This window comes from Monomorium pharaonis, chromosome 1, assembly GCF_013373865.1.
Source record: "Monomorium pharaonis isolate MP-MQ-018 chromosome 1, ASM1337386v2, whole genome shotgun sequence".
NCBI lineage: Eukaryota > Metazoa > Arthropoda > Insecta > Hymenoptera > Formicidae > Monomorium > Monomorium pharaonis.
The window spans coordinates 24,838,386-24,860,703 of record NC_050467.1 but is presented as its reverse complement, the minus strand read 5'-3'; the positions used below and the strand labels follow the sequence as shown (position 1 = coordinate 24,860,703).

General features: G+C 41.9%; 1 protein-coding gene across 13 annotated transcripts in view; it reads left to right on the top strand.

Annotated features, from left to right (window-relative positions):
* Positions 1-22,318, top strand: part of LOC105832605 (xin actin-binding repeat-containing protein 2) — a 70,583-nt gene that overhangs the window by 5,068 nt on the left and 43,197 nt on the right. Inside the window, exon 1 of one of the 13 annotated variants that reach the window (XM_036295392.1) lies at positions 9,225-10,320. The exons of 11 other annotated variants lie outside the window; for them this stretch is intronic. The gene's annotated coding sequence lies outside the window, so the exon portion shown is untranslated. Of the gene's footprint in view, positions 1-9,224; positions 10,390-22,318 lie in introns of those variants that run through there. One more of the 13 variants, XM_036295394.1, reaches the window with a different exon arrangement.

Sequence of the window (22,318 nt, the reverse complement as noted above, 5' to 3'; positions counted from 1 at the left end):
CTTCCAACGACGACTCGCATGCCGGATCTCTCTCCTTCTCTCTCTCTTTCTGTCTCGCGATCTCTCTCCTCTATCTCGCGGTCGACACGAATTCGCAAGACTCCTTCGATCTTTCCTTCGCGTGTCCTTCGAAGTGTCACTCGGCGGGGGCGAGACGCGCTGGTGCGTCGACGAGTAATATCGACCCGACCGGCGAACGATACACCCAAGGGCAAGGGTGTCGGATTTTTGGAGCGGTTCGCCGAAAAGGGAGTTTAAGGTGTTCGTGCTCTAGGTGTCTTCTCGAGGGGAGAAATGTTTGTCACGCCCATTTCGACCTTCGTTTAACTCTCGTTTAACACGCTCGTGCGCGACGAGTGATCTGCAAAAGTTGTATTAATTCTTTAAGTGGTAAACGCCGTGACGCAAACGTAATTTGTAGGGCAAAAAGAAAAAAGAAACTGCGTCGCTATAACGGATGTAAAAGTGTCCGTAATATTCAAAACATTCGTTGAGCGTATATGCGCATCCATAAGAGTTAAAGGGTTAAATGGTTATATGAAGGGAGCATCAAGCGGTCTGATATTTTATTGAATGATGGGCCAGAAGATACTCTTTAATCACGAAGAAAGTGTTTTGTCAAGGTTATTTAAAAGCGAGATAAAAAGCAGTACTGGATAGCCCTTTTCCTTTGTTCTTTTAACTTCAACTTCACGGCGCCGCATTTTCTTTAAAACGTGTGCCACGCACGACCTGTTATTGGTATTCGATATTGTCATAACATTTTAATATAGCTGCTCTATAAAATAAAAATACAGTTATTATTAAAATGAGAGCATGTAATGGATTATATATAAAAATTAATCTCGAGTCTTGATAAGATTGCTTACTTGTCGATTTACTCCGATTTTACCGTTGATAACGACGGTAAGAGTTTGCCAAAACCTAACGAAATATAGCAACAATAAAGCGAAGTTTCTCGCTGGTCGCTTGTGAGTGAGTTCCCGAGAGATTCGCTTGAATGGCGAAACACAACACGTTACAGGAGCTAGCGGGACAAAATGCTCATATTTATATACATACGCTGTCGAAGCAGTGGATTCTACATCGAGTGATTAATATGGTACTGTTTGTAAATACGGCGCGGAGCGAATGAAAAACTAGCCGCGCGTAATGTTACGAGTAGAAATTCTCAAGAGGAAGTGCTCTCTCGCTCTCCTCCTCCGGCGCGGTACACCCGGTTGTTTATGGCGCTATAATAGTGAGAGTACTTGTACAACGAAAACACATTTCGTGGTGAAACACAGCTAGGGAATTCTGTTAGACGTTTTTACCCGTGGCGAATGACAAAAGTGTCCTTTGAAACTACGTTTCGCCGTATATAAAGTGCTCCAGAATCAAATCTTCCGCTTGTACCAAAGAATTTTGAAGACATGCTAATCCTTCGATGAAATTTTCATTTATCGTAGAGTGAGTACATTCGTATTTTTCTAATAAATGCCCCACGTAATAAAAAATTTGTAAGAATTCTTTCTACTTAATTAAACTAACGCTGTTTTATGTAAAATCTTTTTTTACAAATATCGTTTTCAACTATCGAAACTTTAATTGAAAAACTATATTAAACTTGAATGCTAGGATGAAAATTCATTCACATGAACCAACAAATAAGATCTCGCATGAAACGCGCGCACGCAAACATTTGGTTTTAAATCGCGCCACGAACGAGTGTTTTAAAACTTCTAGCGCGAAAGGTGTACCGTCATCTCAATTTTTAATTGCGTAGTACACACGGAGAGTATTGTAAAATATATATATTCCGTATGCGCCGCAATTAAGATAGCGATCTGGGCTTGAAGTAACGGAGAACGAGGGAGTCGATCGCAACGGGCCGCGAATAATGGAGAATGCCTCGATACACACCGGCGGAAGTGCCGCGTACGCGGATCGATTTCCGTAAACGAAACGGCGTTGGCGACCGCCAGTTTTTCCTCGTTTATCGAAAAACGTCTTTACATTTTATCACGCATCATTCTCCACGGTCCCGGATACGCCGTGCATGCTCGCGCATTTACTCCGGTTCGACCAGTCGCGGAGAATTGGCGCGCGCAGCATCGTCTCGTTCCAGTCCCATAGATCCGTTAATTATCTCTCGTCTCGTTGAATAAAATATGTCTCCGCGAGTCGCTCGGCGTCTCCCGGTGTAACTTGTCTTTCCTGAAAAATTAGACGGCCACACACACACCCCGCGGATCCCCATGTCGTTTAAATCCCGGCTGTTCTGGCGGAATATCGACTTGTCGCGCGTGGTGGAATTTTCCTGGACCCTCGCTCTACATTTTTTCACTTCTTGCGTCTTTCAATTACGGTCTATATTTTCAAGTGAGGACAATCGAGAATGTCGAAATTTGTATCCGTCATTCGCGCCTTCGAAGGGTGAGGAGAGGTCTCTTCTCGAAGCGTCCGGTGTCGGAGAAATTTATATTAAATTAGCGTATCATTTCTCGTTATTCCCCCGGGCGTCGATCGATCCATCGATCAACGGTGGAAGAGAGACTCCTCGCACGAAGCCGCGTGCACGAGCGCGACCTCGTCGAGAGGCGACGTCACCTTTATTATCGCCTCGTCCCAGTTACTCACGTACGGCTTCTCGCCGATGCGATCGGGAGGATCGCCCCCGAGGTCTCCTCGCGACGGACGTGATTTACATACGGTCGTCCGGCGATCGCGAATAACGACCTGCCTCGTCGCCTGGCACCCGGGACCGTCGCCGTTTCCTTCTTCATCGAGATTCGACGCGAGCGAGCCCGTTTCTTCTCGACCCTGTCTGGCCATTGTCTCCGCCGAACAAAAAGTTTCACGTAAACTTTGTTGGCGCGGAAGAGCCAGTCATTCGTCTGTTTTGCATTTTCCCGGTTCCAACGCGGTTTCCTAATGAATTTCGCAGAGCCTCCAATGGCCGAGAAATGATCTTGACAGCTTTTAAAATTGAAAAATGGTCTTCTGAACTCTTTGAATATAAAGAGGAGATTGTACCGCAAAGAGGATCTGAGAAATCCTCTTACGCGTTTAGGGATTGAAGAAAGAAATCTTCAGAGATTTATATTTATATATTTATATATATATATATATATTCTGTATTTTATACACATGTGTGTGTATTTATTTTACATGCATCTTACTTCGAAAGTAGATATACGTACGTCGTGTGCCGGCCTTGCCGGCGACCCTTTACCTCGCGCGGTGAAATTCAGGCCTGCAGGTTACTGCGCGAGCTGAAAACGTGCGCCTTGTTCCCGGCGGCGATCCTGTCCTATCGTATGTACCTATACGTATGCACGCGCTTCCCTCCTTCGCGAGGGTCTCCGTCTCCGTTTGCCTGGCCACGAGGAGGAGATGAGGACGCGACCGATCGGAAACGGCGCGGTCCACGGTATACGGAATCCTCGACGCGCCGCGTCGCTATTTCCGAGCCAGAGCAGCCGCAGGTTGGAATCCCGCGCGCTGCATTCCACCGGCTCTCCGAATACGGCTAATCCTTTCCGGGTCCTGACCAACGCGTCACACGTCCAAAAGTGACACGTTTCTTCTTGAATTTAGGGCTTGCCCCAAGAGATTTGTTATCTTTATCGTTCGACCGTTTCGATCGCTAATCCTCCATCCTCAGAGATGTTGTTTTCCGTTTGCCTTTGCGTACTATGGAACTTACCCTCATTCATTCGGACGGTAGATGATCCTTTCTGTATGCGTGTGATAATAAGACTGTTTGTTTAACAACAAACAAGCACGCTCTCCAGGGACAAAAGTCGCGTCGAGATTAACAGCTGGCTCGAGACAAATTAGCAGATAAGGGACGAACAATCTTGCGCGCGGATGCACTTTCATTTTCTTCCCGGCGAGGAGAGGCCTCCGCCGTGCCGCGCCGCGCCGGCCGGAACCCGTCAGAGAGACGTCAAAGAGGAGAGCTCGGAATCGGCGCGTTCGAAACGCGGGGGAAAACGGGCGTTAGGGTGGGCAAAAGAATTCCCGAACACAGAGATCCTTTTGTCCCGGGGCTTGACGGCGCGGCGGCCAGCGGGGGAGGCCGTCGACCCGGAGAAGCGTCGAATTTCCAGCGCGCGAGCGAGCGAGGATGCACTCGGTGTGCTGCGCGCGCTCGCGACAATTAACGCGTGAAAACGCGTCCGCGTTAATTGCGCGACGTACAATTATGGATGCATTCGCGCGCGCGCGCGCGCGCGCACTCGAGCGTTGCCTGCACCGGAGTCCGTTCCCACCATCGACAGCCGAAATGCGCGTTCGGCACGCAGTCGTGCAGCGCGAGCGGTGTCACGCGATCGCCAGCATGCGTTCTCTCAACCGCAGATTCCCCGGCTAATTTGGTGGTCTTTTCTCCCCCCACCCTCGGAAAGAGAGGTCGTGGAATGTATTCGAGGCGTCCCGGCGTAATAATAAGATGCGAGGAAAGGAGGACCGAGCGCGGGAATCTGATACGCGGCGAAATGACAAACGCGACCGGGCACCGGGGCACGTTGGTATTCGCAGAGAGTTTATACGTTGTTGCGTTACAACGTCCGCCGCTCGAACGAGAACTTTTGTCCGCCGTCTTCTGCTTCGTTCACATTTTTCTTGCATTAAATCTACAATATCATATCTCGCACATTTAGCTCTTCGATTCGGCTCTTTGCGAGTGCTTTATTTGCGTCCTGCTTGTAATCGGAGAGGCTAAAAATGCGTTCCTTCGTCGTTGACAATACTCATTGCATTCTACCGCACACAATGGCCTTCGAATAGACGTATAAGAGACTCGCGGGAGATATTGCACTGTGATGCTAATTAAATTGCACGCTATTGCTTACAGGATTAAGCTTCGTTGATGATGTGCGGTAAAGTAACACCGTTCTGTAGACGTAATAAGGCCTGTTACGACGATGCGCGTAATTTCGAGCGAACTTGCAAAAATTCAACGAACCTGTTTAATTTCATTACAATTTGTTATCGCACATAATGCGGCAAATATAGCAACGGCAAATGTCATGCATCGGTTTGTTAGAATCAAAATTTTGCTTTACGGATTGTTTTGTTTTCAATTCAAATGTAACGATTCAAATTTATCGACATTGAGAGTTCCGACATTTTCGTTAAGAGTCGACCAAGAAGAGAAGAAAGGGTTTCGCGGCGACGCTCTCCTTGTCTTGCTTTACAATGCTGATCCGGCATGAATCGATGCATTCGAGTGTACCGATATACATGGTGCCTGTCTCGTCTCGCGCGACGTCTTGATGCATAAAAATAAAGAAAAAAAAAAAAGAAAAAAAAAGACACGGTGTTTCGCGAGTAGCGAACTTGCCATGAGTCATCGACACGAGAATAAACCGCGATGAGGTCCGCGTGACCCCGGTTGATAGAAGGGCTTAACGAGAATGAACGAGATGCATCGCGATGCGTCCCGCACCAGTAGAATGCGATTTGCGAAAATAATTATCTCTCAGATTCGCTCAGGACACTCACTCGGCGCGATGTATTTCAGCTCGTTTCTATTATGAGTCATATTTAGAAAAAGAAGAGAGCGAGAGAGAGAGAGAGAGAGAGAGAGAGAGAGAGAGAGAGAGAGAGAATACGAATAATTTTCGACTGAAACTTTGCATAGCTTCTCTCGTTAAGTCGCAGCGTGTTTCCGTCATTCTGATGACACATATCTGGCGCGGATATGACGATATCTCGCCGCAAGATTATCTTTCCGTATGCGTTCGGAAAGTTGCTACGAAAACCACCGAGGAATCCACAAGCAAGTTTTTTATTTCATATTATTATATTTGAAAAAAAAGATTGTTTGACCGTAATATATCTAATTTTATACTTCGCAGATTTGCATTATCTATGTATTTTATTTGCGAATAATTAATTACTTACATTGAACCTAGAATTTCGATTTAAGTGAGAACAGTTTAATATATTCAGTCGCACTTTCAGCGTGAAAAGAAATTCTAACGCGTGGTTCTTATGCATATTCAAAGTACCGCGGGTTTCGCCGATCGCTTTTCTCGTATAGGAAAGTGGAGCACGCGCGTATTGTCTTGTGCAATACGTCGTGCAAATAAACAAAAAAAAACACACATAAGACGATATGCGATAGCAACGAGTACAACAACGCGCATTGTGATCAATCAGCTGAGAATGCGTGGCTACGTTGTACGCATTTGATAAGCTGCCATTAAACCACACATCTTATCTGTAATGCTCAACCAAATCTAGCATTCCACGAGAAAAAGTGATGGAAGCAAGAAATTTAACATCTTATATTTTTTGTTTTTTTTAACAGAAGATATTGCATGTGCTAAAGTGAATACTCTATCTTTTTGTAAATACTAGTAATGTAGAATAGCATTTACTTCTTTTTTATTTTAATTCAATTTCTTTCTCTTAAAGATTCAAGTATTTGACATTTTTATTCTAACATAGGAAATATAGGCATATTTGTGAAAATTGAATACCACTTAGAACTCTAGAATCACTTGTTGCGTCATTGTTGCCGGCTTCAATGAAATCTACTGTTTTTCTTTCTGTAGTCGCATATTCTGTTTTTCAATGCAATTTGCTGTGGAAACATGAATATATCGCTTTTTATTTGCAAGGCCATGCAGTTTAGAATTCATATCTGACGAAATAGCTTTAAAGCCGTGCGCCGCAACTCATCAAAATTACTATAGTAAAACACTGTCGAGAATTTTAAGCGGTTACACAAAGTCGGACAAATAAGTCACATGTGAAAGTCCATGTTAAAAGTGCTAAATTTTTTCTGAGTTTTTCAAAGTAGCTATTAACAATTTAAATATGATTTTATGATATCTCATCGATTTTGCGTTATCGTGTTACCTTTGAAAGAGACGAGAAATAATCTTACGATTTTGAAAACTGCTCGTGTACATTTCTCGTATATAGTAACAAATAGATTTCGCCCCGTCTATTTTTGCGACTCGACAACGCAACAAAAAGAATATAGAAGTTAGACAGCTAATAAACGTCTCGAGATGTTATATCGCTCCTCGCTAACAATACTCGCGTGCACGGAATAAATTCCGCTGGAAAACTAGTGAGACAAAAATATTCTCTCGACTGAGAGACGGTGCCAAAGCGTGTCCGTCACTCGCAGACACATTTCACCAAATTCCTTGGGAAATTTATCTTCGTATGTCGGGAGCAACAATGATTTCTCGGTGGGAGGGGGTGGGGAAATGCGGCACATGCACAAATAGGTGCCGAGGGCAGAGAAAGTGAGTGGGTGACACACCGTGTTCCCTTCCGCGACTTTACTGCTCTCGCGATCTATGTTTTCGTTGGTACAGAAGAAAATAATGAAGGCATAATGAAGACTTAAAAGAAAAACCAGTTAATTTTTTGTTAATTAAAATTTAAAAAAACCTGTAAATATGGGCTTTAAATATACACATTATGTACATATTCTAAGTCATCTAAGTTATTATCCAAAGTATAAAAATTTCAAAAATTGTTTTATTATTACGTTTGAATATTTGTGTAAATTTGAGCACAATTCTGTTATTGATTTAAAGTTATTTTTAATTTTGGGTTTGGTTTTTATGTAAAATTACGTTTTGTATGCAACTTTAGTGAGGGGGAAGCATTACGAGTTAAATCAAATTTTTTACGTATAATAATCAAACTTTAATATTCATGCAAAAGTTATTTATTTGAATTTATTTATTCATTTAAACGTTACGTAAAGTATAGTTATTTTTGCAGTACAAGTCATTATAAGAAAAATTTTCCGATGGTTTATTGTTTAACTGACTTTGAGACCATAATTTTTTGTCCAGTTTTTAAATTTTGATAACTTTTACCTAGTATTGTATATCAAATTATTCCCAAATAGATAAGTATTTATAGAATGACAAACGTGTAATTTAAATACGAAAATTCAAAAAGTTATTCTACTCTTTCCATTGCACGTGATGTCATATTCCAAGAAGCAAAGTCCGACAACAATTTTCGTTCTCCCTTATCTCTTATTCGTCATTAACGCATTTCCTTACTTACACTGTAGTCTCATAGATCGTTGGCGGAAGTGTTGCGCTCGACGAAATACGGTTCTCTGTGAGTTGTGGTCAGAGCTGAAATTAGCAAATACTTTACGACATGAAACGATTCTCGTCTTACGTGCGAGTCACCACTTTCTTCGGAACGCCTGCCATTTAACTAATTTACGTTCGTCATCATTTTCGTCGTTTTCAATTACTCATCTTACTAATTAGCCTAATTTTCCTTCTTAATTTAACTGTTTTATTCTATTTTCGTGCATTCGTTTTTTGATATCGGTACTTCTGAAAGAAAGACACAAAAAGCGACATTTTTTTGGTCTTTAATTTTGTTATAGATTACAAATTATCGTTGGCTAATTTACATTGCATTAAACTGAAGAGAAGAACGCCTTCAGTTCCTGGCAATGATATGCAGAAAAAATTTTAATAATGAGCTTTCATCCGTCAGATTATTCATATAGGAAGACGTCCGTCATCAGGAACGATTTTCAAGCCGTCTTCTCATCCTGGCACGCTACATATGACTTGTGACTCACACGTGCGATTGTGCTGTTATTAGAACGTACATACGGGCAGTTATCATGTTCGCGTTCTGCACGACATTTAAACATCATAGAGAATCGTAGATCGCTGGCTGCAACAAGCGTAGAGTGGTAATGAGAAATTTACGCCTACCTTACATTCGTGCCTATCAATTAACGGACTGTTAGCTCGATTTTATCGAGGCTTAACGACGCGGCGAGAGAATTTGTAGTGGTGAGGTGAAACGTGAAGAACGCGCTAGAATTCCTCTGGAAATTTCTGCGTGCTCGAGTTGGCGAAACAGCGTGATCTTTTTATAAAGACCATCGTGGCACATGTTGGCGCCATAAGCTAGCCAGCCACGTGGTCCATATCCTTTCGCAATATAAGTCTGAATAATGTAAAAGATAAGTCGGATTTTGTGGTGTTTATTTTTCTAGAAATAACGACAAGTTTTAGGATTTGATAACTAACGAGAGAAATTCCTCGTTATTACCTTCTAATCCATTAAATTTATAGTAAGTTCCTTTATGTATAAGACTGCTATGAATTTTTCATAAGCAATTTATTTTTATTCGGAATTATTTTAAAATAATTTTATAATTTGAAGAATTTTATAATTCAAATATTTAATAAGTTATTAAGAATATATATATTCATTAACCTTAATATTGTATCTTTATAATGTGTTACACATACGTCACAATTTTCAATAAAATATTTTTTTCTATTTTTTTTTATTTGGAAGCATGTTTCTTAAATTATTACGTGGTGAAGAGCATGAAGAGTATAAATAATCTTGAGCAAGCAATAGATTGATAAAAGGCAAACATGTGCAATGCACTTTGATAAAAAGATGCTGGTTAGCCTGTTACCATCATTCATCGATGGTTATCTTATCCGAGCAACGAGTCATACTATTGCCGACCGCGGTGGGCATTACGCTTTAGCGATCGTAATTTTTATACTTGACTATAATAGAATAGATGATAAACATTTTCTAACAAATACGAATAATAAACGTACTTCGAGTTCATGTACATTTAAATCACCTGTCATTAGATTTGGCGCTGACATATTGCATTGATGGAGCTGCATTAATGTTATTACGAATTTTGTACGGTTTCTGAGCTACCTAAATTTATCCTTGCTTGAAACCACTTTGAAATATGGTTTCAAATCTCGACGCATTCGAAGAAAACAATTGAATGAAAACAAATGTTTTTAATTGAAGATTTCTCTTCTTTAAATTTTAAATATTTATATACTTATCTATATTATATTTATAATATTAATAGATAAAGAAATATTTAAGATTAAACTTTGATATTATAAAAAGTACTTGTCAGATTAATACTGAACTTTTGTAGAAGTGTCCGGATATAGGTACATGTCGCTCGCTTTAATCCATTGTGTCCTACGTAATCTTGAAATTTATGGCGCCCTATTCTAAAGCGTTGCTCTTCGTCGTTACGCGAGGTCGCGTCTTACAAATCACGGCGAAATAATCCTCCACGGATTACGTAAGGATCGTCACGAAATTTTCCGTGGACACCCGGTATATATTTTCGTATTAACTGCAACGCGTAGTAGGGAGAGGGGATACCTACGTGGAGAGCGTGAATCAGCACGCATGCATTTCGGCCGAGCCACGGAGTGGTCCTCGTCAAACGGAAGTGTTTCGCGTTGACTCAACCGTGGAAGCTATGGCAGTGTGACGGTGGTCTGGCGTGCTCGCATCGCTTTAATTCCACCGGAACAGGTGCTTACGAAAAACAATATAGCATTAAGTATCCGGCCGCGTATTACGGAAACGGTGGCGTGACAAGTGGTAAATATCGCTCTATTTCTTTTTTGTTATAATAAAGGTGTTTATTCGAAGAAAGAAATTAGCTGATACTTGAAAGGTTGAGAAGCATCGCGTGTTCTCTTTGACGTTTGACGAGTTACAATGTAATCGCTACGGATCCGTGACACACGTGCAAACGCGAGTGTTTGCTCCGCAATTCCATCGCGCAATCAGCAGCCGGAATTCTAGGGACTAGATGTTCTATTTCCGGCATCGAGCGTCCCGAAAACAGGGGCAGGTCCAATTTCTGTCATCGCCCGACACGACTGTCTCCTTGGTCCATTTTACACGGGTGTCGTGCGAAGTAACGGAATTCAGCGTGCGTGTATGTGTGGACGAAGAAGTTTCATCATATATACATATAAGTAACACGTTATAGATATAGTGTTTCAAAATATCCGAAGTGATAATCTCGTTTGAAAAGTGTGCGTGGGCTAATGATAAAATTCTTTGAATTTTTTTTAATAAGCGATTATTATAAATAAATCTACTGTCAACATAATCGGCAAAGAAATTCATGCAGAGCCAAAGTATACATTGCGAACATTATCGGGTTATAATTATTTCAGACGAAATTGCACCTCGTAGTTAAATGAGCTTCCAGAGCGTATGTATAAATTTGCTCAAGAGCTAGCTGCCAGATTCCTTTCACAGTTATTATCGCGCAAATTCAAGCGTGGCATAATTTCATGATGATTATAGAGCAATTTCGTCTTATTCGCGCCGTTCAATTATTCGCAAGCTAGAGCCAATAATTTGATTGCATACCCAGAGAGGGATCTCCTTCGGAGGACTTGCTCTTTCGGTCGCGTCTTGGACAGCCGTCTCCGAGGAAACACCGCGAGGATTTCTCGAGCCGTTCACCGTGGCTTATAGTTATTTTAAACGTTCGCTGCCGCGAGCGATTGTGAAAAAAAAAAAAGCAGCCGACCGGCCGTTTTGCATTCCCGCGTAGATCGAAAGCGACTGTTCGCGCGGAAAGATTCACCGCCCAGATTAAATCGTGGAGGATACAGTTCCTCGTCACGACGACGCCCGCTCGAACGGAAAAGGCGCCCCTCGTTCGCCCGGGATTAGCTATTAGTTGCAAAGGACTCTCAGTCAGGCAATGCATAATACATGATGAGGAGGTACAGAGGAGTTTCCTGATGTCATTTTATGTAACGGCAAAAGGAAAGATGGACAGAATGTTCCTAGGAACGAGCCTGAGTTCTCGCGGGAGTTGACGCTCGTTGCATATCAGGCGCGAGATCGACGACGAAAAGGCGTATCTCTAATGTGTTTCACAGAAAGTGCGTGTGACATCTTTGATTAAAAAAAAAACCCAATTCAACGCCTTTCTTAGCTTTACGTTTCTAAAAAATTTGAGATTTATTTTAGAGCTAAAAAATTTAGATTTTGAAATTTTACTTTATATTTACAATTTGTTTTTATTTTCGTTTTATAAAGAAACTTGGCAATATCTTAGTGTACGCGCGGTTCCTTATAAGACACCCTATACAGACGCGGATAAATTCGACTGCCAGAAACCTAACCGGACCGCGCGGCGTGACTCAGAGCCGTCGTTGCTCTTGGCAGAATCTGGCTGCAAGCAGATGGCAAGGTACCACTGCACGAAGCACCAACAAATGACAAAATAAAAAATTGAAAGAAATTCTCCGCGCGACATTTATGGCGATGATGATGATCCCAGTTTGTCGGGGTCTCCGCGTCGATACAATTACATTGCATCCCATTCAAGCGCGCGCTTCGAGCTTCTGTCAAGAGCGACGGAGCCGCCTCACGCGATTTGCGATCCTGCCGCTGTTTTGTTCGCCACGCGGGGACGGACGATGCTCTTGTTTTCTCGATCGAGGACGCCGGCACGCTCGGGACTGGCAGTACCGGCTAATCGCCGAGAGTCGCGCGACAGAGATGCATCTGCCCTGATTTGTTCGACTGCAACGTAATGAATTAGCGTGGAATCAGCACGCGCGCGCGGTGTGTAACTGGCCGTAAATGAACAATAGCGACGCATTAAAGTGTCCCGCTATGATTCACAGAAGTCAGGATTGATCCGACATCGGGTATTTACATAGTGGCTCGGGCTATTATATGAATAACAAAATTAATTCCGACGCGTAAAATGTAACGTAACTTACGGAGCAGAGATATTTCATTTTATCTACGTTTCGATTGCAGTTATTTTCAAGTAGAGACTAAAATGAGTATCAAATGCAATCGAGGTGAGTTATAGACATTAGCCGGATGTTACTATGCACAACTCTCTACGCGTAATTGGATCTCGCGTCTCATAATTCTGGAAAGCGCTTCCGCGAATACCATCGCAAACATTTTCGCACCTCCGTGTGTACTTTCGAGAGAATCGCCGAAAAGTCCCTGGCTCTCGTTCAATCTACGTAAGCGACCGCGCAGCACTTATACAGAATTCCGGACACACATGCAAAGCGTCTTGTAAGGCTGCGTGCACACGTTCTAGAAATGCCACGCGTAAATTTAGGCACGGAATCATAAACCTAATACCCAAAATGCGTCGCTCTTTCCCGCCCCCGCGCGTCTACGAGCGCGTATTTGATCGTTCAAACAAACGAGAATGGATCTCGATTCATTCTCGAAAATGCAACGAATCAATCCGCAAAGCTATAAATGTCAAAAGTATTTATAATTACAAATGAATACATGTGAAACTGAACACATTTTATGTGTCCCCTGATGACAATTTTTCTATAAAAAATTTTACGTGTATAATTTTTCAGAATTCCTTTGTATGATTTTATAATTTTTAGATAATTTTTTTACTTTTGTACAAATTAGAACATTTTGTAGATATGTTGAAAAAATCTACATTTTTATGTTTTTATATACGTGAGTTCATTTTGTATTAAAATTCTCAGAAATTTTCACCAGGGTCCGTGCGGTTTTCCGTACAAACTAAATTATTCTAAAAAATGAATTTGTTATTAAAATTCAAATATTAATGCTGAATCTCTCTTAGACTATAAATTCTGAGGATCTATGAATAATAACAGGAACTGACAGCTTAATAGAGCTAAAGTGTCAAACCGCTCGTAAAGTTTATAGGTGGTTCAAGAAAGTTCAATGGTTCGTTAGCTTTTTATACGCATATTTCACTAGTCGGTGGGATCGATCACGTATCAGCCTGCTTAGATACGCTCGTCCATTGTTTCATTCTGCTCTGCGATGTGTCTGTCACGATCCTCTCACGATCTCAATGGCCGACAAGTCGAAATACAGAAGCCGCGCGCTCGTTGAAAAGCCGATATAACGGTCTATCGATTAAAGAAATATGTCGCAGGCGGCATGGTTGCAATTAAAAGCGACGTGAAGAGACGATGCACCCCTTTTCCTTCTCCCCCCGTCGTTGCCAACGCATTCCGCGCGAATCACCGCATCATCGTGTCTTCCGTACCGCTGCCTCCGACGTTCGATGCATTAAATCAGCCTTTCTCAATTGTTGCATTATTTCTTCGAATTAATCGCTTCGCATTCGGTTCCGGTCAACGCCATCTCCTTCCCGGAGATCGTACAATTTTAATGCAGACAAATTACCCTCTAAATTTTCCATTGAGTAAAACGTCATTCTAAAAGAGTGATAATTAAGTTTGTGCAATTTTTCGAGTAATTTGCCACTTTAAGAAGAGTCCAAACTTATACTTCTATATTTTACAGAACACAGCGGAGTCGAATCTTGGTTAGAATTAGTTAATCAAATGAATTATAAATCGTTATCCTTGGAGATTAGTTTTTATTATCGTACAAATACTTTGTGTTACTAAACTGCCTTTCTTCTAATTTTCTACAACTTTTTCGTTATTATCAATAATAAAGTAATCATGAATCATGAATGAGGGCTGATAATCGAGCGTTATCTAACGCTTTCGTATAAACGTTATTAGTCTATAAAACGTTCTCTCTCGGTCAATCTCGAAATCTAATCGATCATCGTAAGGTGCGCCCACGGCACACTGACTATAGGCCGCTGATTATTCATAGTATCATGAACTTACGTAAGCGTATTAAATGCAAAATTAATTTTTTTTACATTTTAAATGTATATATATATATAAACATAGTGCATACAGCAAAATTACGTACTCATATTTTAATAAAAATATACTTTATATTATATTTACACATTTCTTACATTATATAAAAGATTATTTATATAATTTGTATGCTTTTACAATAGATGTACACTGAAAAAAAGTTGTTGATGTGATTAAATTTCTGCGGTTTAAATATTTATTTCAGCTAAATATTTCATTTCAGCTAAATAATTTTTTTTATTTATTAACATGTAATTTCTTGAATATTTATGTTTACGCTGAAATGGAAGAATTTGAGAATTTCTTGCGTAAAAAATCTTTCCTTCTTATATCTCGATTTCGAAAGAAATACGGCTATTTCCTTCCCTTTCAAATCTCGCCTGAGGGATAGCCGCTCGTATCTTCCGATCCCGCGATCTGCGCGAGCGATCTTCGAAAATGATTTTTCGTGCCGTTGCTTCGCCGTGACTTCACCGCCGCTTATTTCGCGATGATAATGATCGCCGACCTGCTCGAACATTACGGCAAACGTTGCTTTTCCTTAATTTACTGATCGCAACCCGTTAGACAGCTCGCCGATATCGGCTGTTGTTTCGCGACTTGGCCTTTTCTTAGAAATCGCATCACTTGACTTCGCGGTTGCGATCCTGTTGCCCCGCGATTATTAATATCTTAACGAGGGTCTTAGGAGGATGGTCGGGGAGACGCGGCGCATTGTGTCGGTGGGATTCGCGTCTCGCTGCCTCGAATTACCGCGAACGAGACGAACGAAGCGAGTTTTATTCGTCTTGTTCTCGCCGTCACGTTCGTGGGAATTGCATACCGAACGAAACGGAAAGGCGCGATATCACCTTCATACCGTTTGAGCGCTATTAATCGAATGCCGATATTAACGCGCACTCCATGGCCCGTGAAATGCGGCCGATGCGTTCCATGACGCCAGTATTCGCTCGAGTGTGAAGCGTAATGCATTTTAGTGCGGATGTATCATTGCTTTCCTCGCGTCATTCCTGTCCCGCCCATTTCACACAAATTGCTTCTAAGTTATGAGCGCGGTTAAGTTTAATTTCACTTCGTCCGGATATTACGGAAATCGGTTTGCAAAATATTATCGCTGTTATCGTTGCTTCGGCAGAAACAAGGCATTACAAACTGCACCGAAGACGTAAAACAGAAAAATAATATTCGTTAGAACTAGAATTTTCAATGCGCGCACGCGCATGCAGCCGAATTAATTACATATTCATTATTACGGTTGGTAATTATTTTTAATAACATTAATTGTTGCCGTGAGTTTATTAATTAGCTGGCGCGGTGCATTTTTTTTCTCGGCAACTTTTCCCCGCCTCGCCGCAAAATTGCATTACCCTCCACCGGCGCAATCTCGTCGTCCCTTCTTCTTGCAAGGAAGTGCCTTCCTGCTTGCCGATTCTGTCGTCATCGAGCGGATGTTACCGAACGGCCATCCGCGTTTGATTTCATCTCCGTTCTCCATCGTCGTAGATTTCGCGATTTGTCTATGTTAATGATGACGAGTGTTTCGAATTTATCGTACGTCGTGGGTCGGCAGCGCGCGTTTCATCGGCGTGAACCGATAACCCCTTTGAAACGCGACACGAATTCGTGCGCCGTCGCCGTTGTCGTGGCGTGTTCCACTTCCTGAGCGCTCGTTCTTGTCCGCGGGCGCGCGTGATCCGCGCGGCCGTAAAGTCACGCACGCGTGTAAAATCTCCTCTCCGCGCGGCCCTTTCGCCCGTCTTTGTGGCCGCGCTTATGACGCATTCGAAAAAGATTTGTCGACGCCTCGCGTGAGTTTCAGCGTTGGGTGCCCGCTCGCTTGCCCGCTCGCTCGCTCGTTTGTTCGCCGCGCCGCGTGACGCGTGGAGAAAACCGCGTGCGTACGCGATCGCAGCATTGATAACGCATCGACGCGCCGTGCGCGCGCTCGCATAACAAGCGGGCTCATTAAAAAGAGCTCATCGCTCTCGTGAAATTCTAATTAGGGCTGTAGGCGGGGTAAGTAGGTCGATTCCTAGGTAATGGGACCGATCGTGCTGTTGGTAAATTGTGAAACATGCTATTTGCGATACGCATATATGAAAATAATATCTCGTATTGTTCTATTCCACATAATTGCTGAAACAGATTGTGCTTCTGAAGAGTAAGAGAACTATACTTTGAAAATCTTTTCAACGCAGATATTCTGCTTTTCCGGATTATTCTTTGAAGTTAAGAATATATTTCTTCTAAACTTCTGGTCAATAATAATTTTATGCAAACTAAATATTAAAAAAAAATTTTAGTCTAATTTTATAATAAAAATTATTATGTACGATAGTAGTTATAAGAAGACATTTCAGAGAATTATATCATAAGTAGTGTAAATACTTAAATTTTCATAATTTTCTTTGGTCCGCGCTTACTATTTATCGTAGTAATTTTTACAATTAATTTTTTATGTATATATATATGTTTTTTATAAAAATTAAAATTTTCTTAGTATCCCTAATATAGAAGAGTCTATAAGAAACGAAAAAAATCTATAAAAGTATAAGACGAAAGTTCTCAAGTTAAAAATACAATTTTTTTTGATGTAAAGAATCTATGCAAGTACGTTTTGCACCGAACAACACCGTGTTAAAATTAAATTGGAGTAACGGGAACGGTAATAAAGCGATACATAGCAAGTCCGGAGAAAGAGAGAGAAAGCAGAAGCAGCAGCACAGTCGCGTCTCTTTTACAACGTAATAATTGTTTTAAGGAGGGCCTACGCGCGTTTTCATCTCGCCGCGCTAATGCGAGGGTCCGCCGGCAGGCGTAATCGACGTATCAATTGCCGTTGATTTACGAAGATATGCGTGTACACGCACCGTCGCGGTCCGGGTGGCACGCCACTTTTTCACGCCTTCTGCGAACGCGACAGACGGCGGCCGAGGCAATTCTCTTATTTCCGTCGTCCGCGAGTGTCGTTGATTGACTCGCATCGGGTAATTAACCGCGTTCACGGCCGTGTAATGTGCACCGGTAGAGAATTTATATTCATTCGTGAAAGACAAAGAGGTAGCGACGATAGCATGGTAGAGAAACGCCGCGTTCGATGCGCCGCGATTGTGCAATTGGCGAGCGTTCTTTAATTAAACCTATGTATAGCGCCGTCGTGCCAACGATTGTGCGACTAATTTAAGACGGCACGCCTGTGCCGGCGGCGCGGCGGCGACGGCCGCATTTAGGTGGAGAAACCGACTCGGAAGTGCAACGATCGGATTTATTTTTTTTCCACGGCTGAAAGTTATCGGTATATCCGATGACAGAGAAACGTCGAGCATTTTATCTTGTTGGGAAAAAATTCCTATTTTACAGAAAAGTATTGAAGTAATTAAGATGTAACTTTTGTAGAAATATTTATGGATTTTCATATCATTCGTCGTAATAAATATTTTTTAAAGTTGCATTTTGATTGTTTCAATTTTTCTATTAAAAAGTTGTAAAATAAGATGTCTTTTTTCGAAGTAGAATATTCCTTTAAACTAATGATAACACCAATAATAATTAGTAATGAAATTTTTTTGAAAATCTTACTGAAGTCTACTGCGTAAAAAAATTAAAATTTGAATTAACTGCGATAGATTTGTGGAGAATCTATATTAAATTTCATATTAAAATATTAGTATGTTGTGCGATAGATTTTCTCGTGCTGTTTCAAGAGATTTAATCAGAGACTCGCGAGAATTGTTCGCGTCCGCTCGAAAATCGTCCTCCAATTAAAAAATCCCGATTCTTTTCTGCGTTACCTAATTCGTTTAATTAATTCACGTATCGAGCGATCTCTCAGCACACCAAGGAAATTGCCCAAAGATATCATCATTGACGCGCCGGTATGCGTATTACATCAAGAGAGGTCGGCTTCCATCGTTATTATGCGAATGTAGGCCTGTAGGAGCGTGAAATAACGCAAAACCTGTTACGCGAATGTAATGTCGCGCACAATAACCCCGCGGAGAAAACGCAGGTTCATTCGTGATTCTACCGCGGTAATCGCGAAACGGAACTTCGCCGACGATGCGATTCGCATCTCTGTGTATCTATCGCGGTGCTGGGAACGCAACGGAAAAAAAAGCTACTTGAGAACCAGTGTATAGATACTATAGCTCACAGGGATTGAAACCGGTGCGGTCTCGGCGGCCTGCGATTTCTGTGTCACTGACCCACTATGAAAACGAATTCGCGACTGAAGTAGTTTTTCCCGTGTTTTTAACATCATGCAGAAAAAGGTTGCTAAATCAAAAACACTGAACTGTTCTAACTTGCAATGTAGCTGAAGCAAGCAGCCAAAGACAGCAGCTAAACGCCGAGCGGCAAGGGTCGAACGTCATATAGTATAGGCGTTTTCAGGGGACACCATTCAATCAAACGTTAAAAGTTCCCTGGTTATAAGATTTTTAACGAACTTTGAAAAATTTGCATAGAGTTTAGTCATTATAATACATAATCGATCATTTGTGACAGGACTTTAATTTACCAATTGTTATACATTTTTTAAACTAATTTTTATCGTTTTCTGCGCTTCACGCCTAAACGCAAAATACGATTTCCTCCAAATTTGGCTGGAAATATCTTTTCGTAACGTACAATCGACTGATCGATCATTCGCGAGAGGACGTGCATTTTTCTAATTGTTATAAATTTTTAAAATTAACTTTTATCATTTTTTGTGCCTCACGCCTAAACGCGAAATACGATTTTCTTCAAATTTGGCTGGAAATATTAAATGATCGATTATGTATTGTAATAACTAAACCCAAATTTTTCAAAGTTCGTTAAAAATCTCATAACCAGGGAATTTTTAACGTTTGATTGAATGGTGTTTCTTGGGAACGCCTATGTGACATTTGGCCTTGGCTGCTCGGCGTTTGGCTGCTAGCTTCAGCTACATTATCTTGCAATACAAAAAATTTATATTATAAAAAATATGACAAAATGTTGTACTTTGAGTTGAGCCTTTTGTGTGACATGGTACAGTTTTGGCAGCCTTCTCCAATCAGTTTCTCTTAAGTTCCGTATCCGCAATTGCGTGTGTACGTCGAGGGAATATTATAATAATGGGCTGACAACGTCTCCGTAGGCAGTTGCGAAGGACTCCAGATTACTCAGCAAATCTGCAAACGCATGTGGTGGTAATGAACATCGCATCAAACAATATTATACAGAAAGTAAACTATCAAGCGATTATTAATAAATTATTGTAAAGACACGGCGCGAGTCATCAACGCTGGTTTGCCTGACGAAATAATTTATTGGATATTAATCGAATAGGTGCACAATGCTTGCTGCTGTCCCGCGGAATGTTTAGCTTCGAGGGCCAAATCTGCGCAACAAATGCACGAACGATTCTCATACGTATCGCACGGCAAGAGTCTGCGATAATGTCGCGCAACGAAGTGGTATCGGCGGCAGTACCGCCAGGCGTGACGTAAGAATCGGGATTTACGGTCCGCGCATTGTTTCCCGTAATGTAATCGGTTTTCCATCCTTTAAGTTCGATTCCGCTTAACGCGAGCGCGTTACAATATGCGCCGATATTGCATGCATTCCACGCGTACACAGACTGATAAACAGGTTTCCCCGTTGCGGCAGCAATGCTTGGGTACATATGTGTGTGTGTGTGTGTGTGTGTGTGTGTGTGTTCGGGGAAGGAAGACGACTCGCGAAATATAAGATATTCGCCAACTTGTGGCAGGTAGAATTTAAACCCGCGATCGCCGGTTTAAACGGCGGCGATGTAACGCGGGAATACAACTCGGCGGCCCCTCGGCGCGAAATTCTAGGCAGCACGAGTCGAAGATCAGATCTTTCCGCAGCCTCCGTCCGTGCTCTTGCACTCCTGAAAGCTATCGTGTGAATCATCGAAACCAGTCAAGTTAGGCGGAATCAACTCTCGCCGGGCTATCGCTTTATTAGACTTTTACTGTAAGCGCGATAGCGAGAGATCGTTAACAGTTAACTCGAGATTGCCCCGCGTCAGCCGCGGCGATCGAAGGTGACGTGAATTTAAATTATCTTGTTGTGACTGTTAAACATTCCAGTCAGTCTTTTGCAATTGCTGCAACTGGGCACACGCGGGGAAAAATTCTTTGCTATTACAACGGATACGCGGACGAACCTAGTCGTCAATTAAGCTGTCGAAAGTGCGATTCGCGAGACAAGTATGAGCGAGACAAAGCGGGCGTTATGTCGAAAACGTATGTACTCGAGACGAAAATCGATATCTTGGGCAGATATCGAACGTTCATTCCGGTTCAATCCGATTTTTTAACGTGCCTTCATGCCTCCTCGTTGTGAATGCGAGTTTTTCACTACGTTAAGGCCTCATCAATACTGAATCGAAGTGCTATGTTAACCATCTGGTGGGTATTAAGTATCTCCGGCATCCGGTTCATTTGCTCATCGAGAAATCGAGGACAAGAGTCTATTTATACGGGCGGCTATTTGGCCCGAACGCTTAAATCTACTTGGTTCTTTAAGTTCGGCGACTCGCCAGTGGGAGACCACTTGAAGATCTCTTCTCGTTTGCGTGTGTCGCGCTTCACGCGCACTCTTTATTTTCCATCGTGTGCTCATGTAGCTCCAACGTTATATAACGAAAGCTCTAACTTTTTATGTGCATTGTACATTATAAAAAAATTTTGGAATTAAAAAATCTCATAAGATAAAATTATTTGTTATAGATGTTTCATTCTTTGACCAAAAATTCAATTTTTTTCTTGTTCAAAAACTATATAAGAAATATTGATATTGAAATCTATGAAAAGTATGTATCAATACTTAAAAGAATACAGCTGTTTTCGCATTTTTAGATACCAAAATGAAATTTGTAATCAAAGGTACTTCATCTTGCCCTACTGTCGAGTAGAACTTTCCTTCACCTTACGATCGCTAAATTATTAAATCAGATTTTCTTTTACCGTAAGACACGCGACACGCGGAAGATTCAATTTCGAATTCTTTCGCGTTAATCTCGGCAGTATATAAACAGCCTGACAATTTCTACGTTGCGGAAACTCGCCTTGCAAGTTTCAAGACTGCGTTTATATCGCCGCATATCTCTGTTCCCTGCAGGAACACTATGCAATTCTCCTTATGCTATGCATCGTCGGCCTACACCGTTTTGCTCCGCAAAACGTGTTTCGGCATTTAAAATGTAAATCCTCCGACACAGAATCAAGCTGCCTCTCTCTCTCTCTCTCTCTCTCTCTCTCTCTCTTTCTCTCTCATGGTTCGTTTTTATTAATACAACGATTGACCGCGATTAAGGAGAGACAGCGGACGTGTGAAACACTCGCGCCCGAGGAAGAACAGCGGTAAATGACGTCGACGAGTACTCCCTCATGATATCAGGAGGAAAAATGCTACTGTATACCGCCGACTGCGAAATCAACTTTCTTTCGCGAGCTCCGCTCCGCTCGTCCACGCGAAGCGCCGCGCGGCACGCTTCATTAATTCGCTCGTGGCATAACGATCGGGCGTCGCGCGTCGCTGGGTCCTAGTCCCCGTCCATTTTGCAACCTGCAGCCACCCGCATTCTTCCGCGTCGTCCAGCGCTTTTTACGAAGCTTCCTGTCACGTACGAGTCCGGCGAATTAGCCAGATCGCGAATGAAATACGATCGAGCTGTAAGTATCTTCGATTCACTCGCATAATACGTGTATCTCGAGAGAGAAATGAAATATTCCTATTTAAATTTTTCATTTCTTCTTTGCAGCTGCAAAAGTTCCTATTAAATTGAAACAGATTTTCCATTATTGAAAATTAATTACATATGACTTCTTTTAATGTTTGGTTCTAAA